Source organism: Canis lupus, chromosome 18 (assembly GCF_011100685.1).
Source record: "Canis lupus familiaris isolate Mischka breed German Shepherd chromosome 18, alternate assembly UU_Cfam_GSD_1.0, whole genome shotgun sequence".
Classification (NCBI taxonomy): domain Eukaryota; kingdom Metazoa; phylum Chordata; class Mammalia; order Carnivora; family Canidae; genus Canis; species Canis lupus.
The window spans coordinates 30,686,214-30,694,129 of record NC_049239.1 but is presented as its reverse complement, the minus strand read 5'-3'; the positions used below and the strand labels follow the sequence as shown (position 1 = coordinate 30,694,129).

Genomic DNA, 7,916 nt, shown 5'->3' with positions numbered 1-7,916 from the left:
ACATAACCAGAGTTGGACAGCAGCAATCAGAATGGGTCGTGCAGATAAGAACAAAGTCTGGTATAGGTGAATATAGCATGCACACTGAAGGAATTGAAAGATTGTGCTATGTGTGTGTACACACACACACACACACATATGCATATATACATATAGAGGGAGACAGAGACAGAGAGACAGAGAAGGAGAGACAGAAATCTGGAGAATATTTTTAGAGATTGATTGGATAAATTTTAAGGGTTTATATCAGGGATTAAGAGACTTCACATTGAATTGGACCAAATTAATCAATGTGGGCACATTTATCAGATAGTCTAGTTTCAGTATGTTAGCTGTCAATGGCTTTAGTAATTTGTCTGTTGGTTGACTATAAACAAGATTCAGTGGCAGCCTATAATAAATTCTGCTGTGTCTAACCCATCAGATAAGTTTCTGAGTTCAAATATTGTACTTTCCAATTTCTTGCATTCTTGTTTAATCTAATTTTATAGATTCCAATCCTCTTGTAAGAGTCTTCAGTTAGCATCTCTTTTCTCCATATTTTCCTCTATTTCTTAAACATAATAACCCTAAATGTCTAAAATCCTTGTCAGTTCACTCAATATCTGGATCCTTTTTAGGGCACTTTCTATTTTCCCTCCTTTTTTGATTTTTTTTTTTTTTTTTTTTTTTTTTACTTTTCACTTTTGGTCAAGGTATTCATTTTATTTTGTTTTTAAACATAATGATTTTAAAAGGAACTTCAGATGTTGAGTGTGAAAAGGATCATCACTCCAGATGATTTAACTCCTCTAAAAAGAATTCATCTTACTGGTCACTGGCTAAATGTAGTAGTGGACAGTTCAAGCAGGAGCTATGCTAAATCAGATTAGGGTATAGCTCTGGTCAGGCTCAGTTTACTCAGTTTGCTTCTGAATTGCTCTGACATTCCAGGATTTACAACTAAAAGTCTGATATGTTTGTCAGGGTTCTTCTTCCTAATGGATCCTAAGTTCTAAATCAGTAAATTTTATTTACATTTGATAAACATCCTAAACTGGATACTTGTCACGTAATTGAAATTACTCCAAATTTATTGAAAAAAATTCTTCTGGCTTCTCTGCCCTCATAATTCCTTGGTAATTTTCTTCAGGTTTTACACATAGTTCTCAGAATTTTGTCCAAGCCCAGTTCCAACAAGTGTCCTCAGGGTCAAATGTGCTGTGGACTGCTCACCCCTGAGAGATTCTGAGTTTCTGAGATTTTTCCCACTCTAGTGTCCCAAGCCCTTTAGTTATCTCTGAGGCTTCCCATTGCCCTCAAGTAGATAATTTGTCTAATCTGTTTAATGTTCAAAGAGATACACTGGTCTGCTAGCTAACACTCCTTAACTAAAAATAGAATTTGAAAATATTTCATTTCAATATATCTGAAGGGAATTATAAGTGAATCAATATAAATTGGTATCAAAAAGATAAATATAGTGACTAATCAGACTTTATGTTTCTTTCTGCAGAGAGAAAATGAGCACATCCAAGTATAAGAGACTGTTAAATCATGCGTGATGAAAGCACAATATTGGTCTTGTATTGCTTAAGAGTCAATTACAGTTAGACCCAGTACAGATGATTGTAGGAGAAAGTACCTCAACTTATTTTGCTCTCCACAATAATTAATTCCCTCTTGTTTGTTTAACTTCTTTTTTTGTACTTATCAGAATCATAGATGCTAGAAAATCTATTACCCATCTCTTCTGCTAGCAGGTTCAAATTTAGGTAATATTAAAAGAGTGCTTACAGAATAAGGGAAAAGTAGAAGAGAAACAAATAAGGTTATGTGCAAGATTATTCACTTCATGACATGATAAGCATTATGTTTTGATGGAAGCATTTGGATGTTTTCTTGAAAATCATACTTTTGTTCCCAGAGGACCAGAGATCATTGGTTGGAGGTGTTTTTTGTTTTTTTGTTTGTTTGTTTGTTTGTTTGTTTGTTTTTTAATTTCTTGTATTAATTTGCTAGGGCTACCATAACCAAGTGCCAGAGACAGGATGTCTTAAACAACAGAAATTTAATTTCTCACAGTTCTGAAAGCTAGAAATCCAAGATCAAGGTTTTGGCAGATTTGATGTCTCCTTAGGGTTCTCTCCTTGACTTGCAAATTCTCACCTTCTCATTATGTCCTCACATAGTCTCTCTTCTGTGTTTGCACATCCCTGGTATGATTCTCTTTGTGCCCTGATTTCTTCTTCCTATAAGGACAATAGCCAAATTGTATTAGAACCCACCTAATGGTCGAATTTCAATGTAATCACATCTCGAGGCCCTATCTCCAAATGTAGTCCCTTCTAAGGTACTAGATTAGAAGTTCAGTGTTTGAATTTGGGTGGGATATAATTAAGTCCATAAATTTGGGTTTCTGATACTCAGAATACTACCAGAAGTTTTACCGACTGAAAACCCAAATCTTTTCACACTTTTATAAAGCTCTATTCCTTCTATTTGCTGGCTTCCAATTAAGTGGAAACACTTAAGTGTCTTGATTTGTTTTGTTGTGTTTACTTAATCTTGTCTGATAGTGAATTAAATATAGCTTTATTTGAGGGTCAAGGACTATATATATATATATATATATATATATATATATATATATAGTTATTTAAAATGAATACTTTAATAATGTAAAAAAATTCTTAGTTTGTGACCAGATTTGACTCTTGGACCATATAGTTTGCTAGTCCTTGATTTAGATTATTGGTTAGTTACTAGATGCAAAATTATGAAGCACAAAGAAACAAATAAATAAAGCATCCTGTGAAATTACCTATAATATCATATATATATATATTATATATATAAATATCTTTGGGATGGTCATATATTCTATGTAGAAAGTACTCTGGGAGGGTTAACTATTTCTTGTGATTGTTTTTGATTCAACTATTTACAGACTGAATGGCTGATAGGTAGAAGAGAGACAGTCAAACAATGAGAACATAGAGGGGTAGATGCTTAGTATCTCAGTACAGAAAACTATATTAATTGAACACCATTAGGGGATGTTCTATTTTATAACATTTTATTTATGTAATATAAATATATTTAATATATAATAATATATAAAATTTAATATTATATTTATATAATTGGGTGACCTATTTTATTTTTATTTTTTTAAGATTTTATTTATTTATTCATGAGAGACACAGAGAGAGAGGCAGAGACACAGGCAGAGGGAGAAGCAGGCTCCATGCAGGGAGCCCAATGTGGGACTCAATCCTGGGTCTCCAGGGTCACACCCGGGGCTGAAGGCAGTGCTAAACCACTGAGCCACCCGGGCTGCCTGTGGGACCTATTTTATAACATAAATTTATAAATTAGTTTTTTAAAAATTGATTAAAGAAAAGCAAAAATTTGTAAATGCTTCTCTTGATAGAAAGTTGGGTTAGAAGTTTGAAGTGTTTTTGTGAAAGAGAAATTCATCTATTACATCTGCTTCTGATAGAGTAAATAATCCTTCCTTTCAATACTGCCTGATCCAGGAAAAAATAAATATAAGCTAAAACATTCAAGAAAAAAAAATAGGTGTTTTACAGATTATATGACTGAACATGTGGAATACATAGAAAATCTAAAAAAAATCTGCATATGCAAATTTATAAGTGAGTTTGGGAAGGTAGAACAATACACAGGTAATGAAAAGGGGTGCCTGGGTGGCTCAGTTGGTTAAACATCAGAATCTTGGGATCAAGCCCCTGCTGAGTGGGGAGTCTGTTTCTCCCTCTGCCCCTTTGCCTGCTTGTACTATCTCCCTCTCTCTTTTTTCTCAAATAAATAAAATATTTTTTAAAATGAGAGAAAAGAAACAACTTTGAGTTGTTTAAAACAAACTGTAGTGAAAAAAAAAAATCCAGCACTTTCATGTAACAACAAGGCAAATAAAAATCATATATAAAACCATTTATAAAAACACCAAAATATGTCATGCAGGTAGGAATAAATCTAACAAACATTGCATAAGACATCTGATTGGGGAAAAATATTGAGAATAATTAAAGAAGATAGATGGATAAATAGGAAATATTACAACCTTATGGATTGCAAGATTAGTCATTAAACTTCTTTCCAAATTGATTTATAGATAAAATGCAGTCTTAAGAATTCCCAACCCCAGGATCCCTGGGTGGCTCAGCGGTTTAGCACCTCCTTCAGCCCAGGGCGTGATCCTGGAGACCTGGGATCGAGTTCCAAGTCGGGCTCCCTGCGTGGAGCCTGCTTCTCCCTCTGCCTGTATCTCTGCCTCTCTCTCTCTCTCTGTGTGACTATCATAAAGAAATAAAAAAAAAAAAAAAAAAAAAGGATTCCCAACCCTTTAGTTTTTCACTTGTAAAAGTTGATGAATTGATTCTAAAATATATACTGGGATCCCTGGGTGGCGCAGCGGTTTGGCGCCTGCCTTTGGCCCAGGGCGCGATCCTGGAGACCCAGGATCGAATCCCACGTCGGGCTCCCGGTGCATGGAGCCTGCTTCTCCCTCTGCCTGTGTCTCTGCCTCTCTCTCTCTCTCTCTGTGTGTGACTATCATAAATAAATAAATAAAAAAATATTTAAAAAAATAAAATATGTACTGAGATGTATGAAGTTCCAGGAATAGATAAGATGTCTTTAAGAAGAACATTTTTGGATTATCTGGTATACTAGTTAGCAAGAATTATTTTAAAGGCTGTAATTATTTTAAAAGCTGTAGTATTTAAGAGAATGCAATATTGCTGCTAGGTTAGACAAATACACAGAATAGAATAGAAAATTCAGAAATAGACTCACTCACATATAGAAATTTGATATACAGTAATGTGACAATACAGAGCACTGTATTAAAAAAGTCAAGGTGCTTTATAGATACCAATACATGAAAAAAAAATAGTAACTTGACCCCTACGACCCATGAAGATCAAGCCCAGATGGATAGATTGATTTTAAATTCAAATGTAAGAGGGGGAAAAAAAATAAGATTTTAAAACAATTTTATAAGAAAAATTTTAAGTCCCAAAGGATGGAAATAATAAGAGAAAAAAAAAGCATGGTTCATAATAGAAATATTAATAAATAAGACTGTATTTTAAAAATATTTTCCAGCAGATACTTTTTATCTGATAAGGATGTTTTAGTTACATTTTGGAAATTAGTTCTGCTCTTCCAAAAATGGAAGCTGATATTTTTACAAGATAGGTAGATAGATAATGTGTGTGTATGTGTGTGTGTGTGTGTGTGTGTTTGTGTATGGAATTTCTACAGCAAAATAATTCCATTGTTGGTGAAAGTGGATGGAGTAGAGATGAAACTAGTTTGTCCATGGAGCAATTTTTCTTGAAACTGGATAATGATAGACATAGGCTCTCTTGCAAATGTTCTCTTATGTGCTTGAAAATTTTCACAATAAGATAAATAAACAAAGTAGAAAAAATCATTTGCCACACAAATAGTTGACAATGAGCTCATATCCTGAATTGGTAAAGAATCCTTATAAGTCTGTAGGATAAAAAGGAAACAGAACAATGGCTGAGAGACTTGAACAGACACTAAACAAAATACGACATTCAGGTTTCCAATGATCTTAGGAAAGGGGACCAATATCAGTAATCATAAAGGGAGTATAAATTAAAATTGTAGTGATACACGACTGCACACCCACCAGAATGGCTAAAATTAAAACAACAACAACAACAACAAAGATTGGCCATACAAAATGCTGATAAGGATGTGGCACAACCAGAACTCTTAAATATTTAAGTAAAATTACTACCAACAGTCTTTGAGGTCCCAATTGGTCTTTCTAGGCCTACAAACCAGAAAAGTGCTGTAGATGGGATCACAGATCTTATTAGACAGAGAACCAAATAGAATGACTAGGTAACTTTCCCCCCTGGAGGAACTCCCCTCACATCATTAAGAAGTAGAGATCATGTTGACTAATTGCGTCAGGATTTCAAAATTATTCCTTCAGAATAATCCCACTGGAAAGATTTTAGGTGTTACCAAACTCAAGAAATATGAATATTTTGTTTTAGCTTTTAAAAACTCTGAAAAAATGGAAAATTTGAAAGGATCTGAAGGACGACAAAATTTAACTTCACTGTAAATTTCATTGAAGAGCTGGACAACAGTAAATGCCACAGCACAGCCTCTATCTGAAGGAGTTCTTTTGCATGGGTAACGGAATGCTGACTTTGAATGATACAGGAGTTTGATGGTGGCAATTCTTCAGTAGCTAAAGTGTGGGATGATAAAGGGAGCTCAGAAGGGATTCAAGAATTTCAGAATTAGTCAATAATTAGGCAGGAAAAGCATATTGTCTTAAATGTGCCAAAAACAGAAACATGTGGCTCAGAGGAAACTTCAAAAATAGCATAAAAACATACCAAAAAAAAGTTACCCAGGCTTTGCCAGACATTGATACACAGATATCACTACTATCCTATCATCTTTAGAGAACAAAGACCACCAGATGCTAGAAACACAAGAAACAGAACTCAATCAAAAGAAGTCAGATGAAAGCAAAGAAGACTTAGCATTCTGGTATAACCTCTCTGAGTTTACAACTGAATCTACATCGGAAACTTATAGACAGATGCAAAAATAATGGAAAGACCAAGAAAAATTAGGTGCCACAAAGAAGAAAGGGAAATCACCAGAACTTTGATCAGTGAAGATAGAAAAGCCTTGAAAATAAATGAACCCCCAGGTGACTTCTCCGTGACAGATGATGAAAGACATAACCAGGTCATCCTGGATCTTGCTGTCTATAGATAAAGGCAATTGATGTCCATGTGCAGTCAACTTATATGTGAATAACGGCCAAAGGAAAGTCATTTCAGCTTGCACTTCCTGCAGAAGTCAAACCCTAAAGCAGCTATGCTAGAAAATCTCAAACATCAGAATGTTTAGTAATTTACATGCCCCAAGTAGAAGTAATTACAGGTGGCAGAAAGGCACCCAGGTCTGCAAAAACTACCTTGAACATCAGCGGAGAGCAAACAAAAGAAGCAAACAAACAGAAACCAGAAATGGATTCTCACACCCATAGTCCCTAGGTAGCTAATGTAGTTCAAAAGGAAAAAAGAAAAAAAAACACACCCAGAAGTGTTGGATCCGAACAAAAATTATACGAATTGGTAAAGATCCACACTGACAGATAACCCTGGAATGCCTCCATTGATTTGAACATCAGACTGTGACCCAAGAGACTTAGTTTTACTCAGCAAGGAGTGTATACGTAGCATTTGTGGAGGAAACAGAGTTATTTATCAATATTGCTATGCTGTTTTCACTCACTTACTTTGTGTAATGCTACTTAAAGTGAAAAGGAGTAGTTAAATATTCTATAGCTGATTATTTGTCTCCGTCAAGTTTTGGCTAGTGAAAATGCTCAAAAAATTAGTACCAATGATGTAGGACTTTTGGAACCATCTACTATATTTGAACCTATGCATATCCCTCAAAGTAGACTTTTTGCGTGTGCTTGAGAGAAAAGCATAACAGAAAAGTTGTGAAAGAATTGTACAAGACTATGGGATAAATAAAGAAAAATGAAAACAAACATATATAATATATGAATAAATATACATAATGTAAAATCTATGAATCCTTCTATATAAAGATTCATTTAAAACTGGTAAATTAATCTCCAGTGTTGACATTTAGGACATTAAGTAACTATAGGAGAAAGGAGGAGTAGTGAATGAGGTAGGACCAGGTTTTGGGTGCATCTGGAATGCTAGCCATGACTTATTTATTGCCCTGTTTTGAGGTTTCAAGAGTGTCCATGTTTTGATAATTTGACTTTACATTCTCTTTATGTGTGGTATACTTCTGTATATGCTTGGAAAAAGGAAATTAGCTTAAAGAGGAATATTTGGCAATGGATTTGATAAGTGTAG

At 34.4% G+C, this 7,916-nt stretch overlaps 1 pseudogene; it reads left to right on the top strand.

Moving 5' to 3' along the window:
- Positions 1 to 6,484: 6,484 nt before the first annotated feature.
- LOC111090836 lies at positions 6,485 to 7,070 on the top strand (annotated as a pseudogene).
- Positions 7,071 to 7,916: the final 846 nt, after the last annotated feature.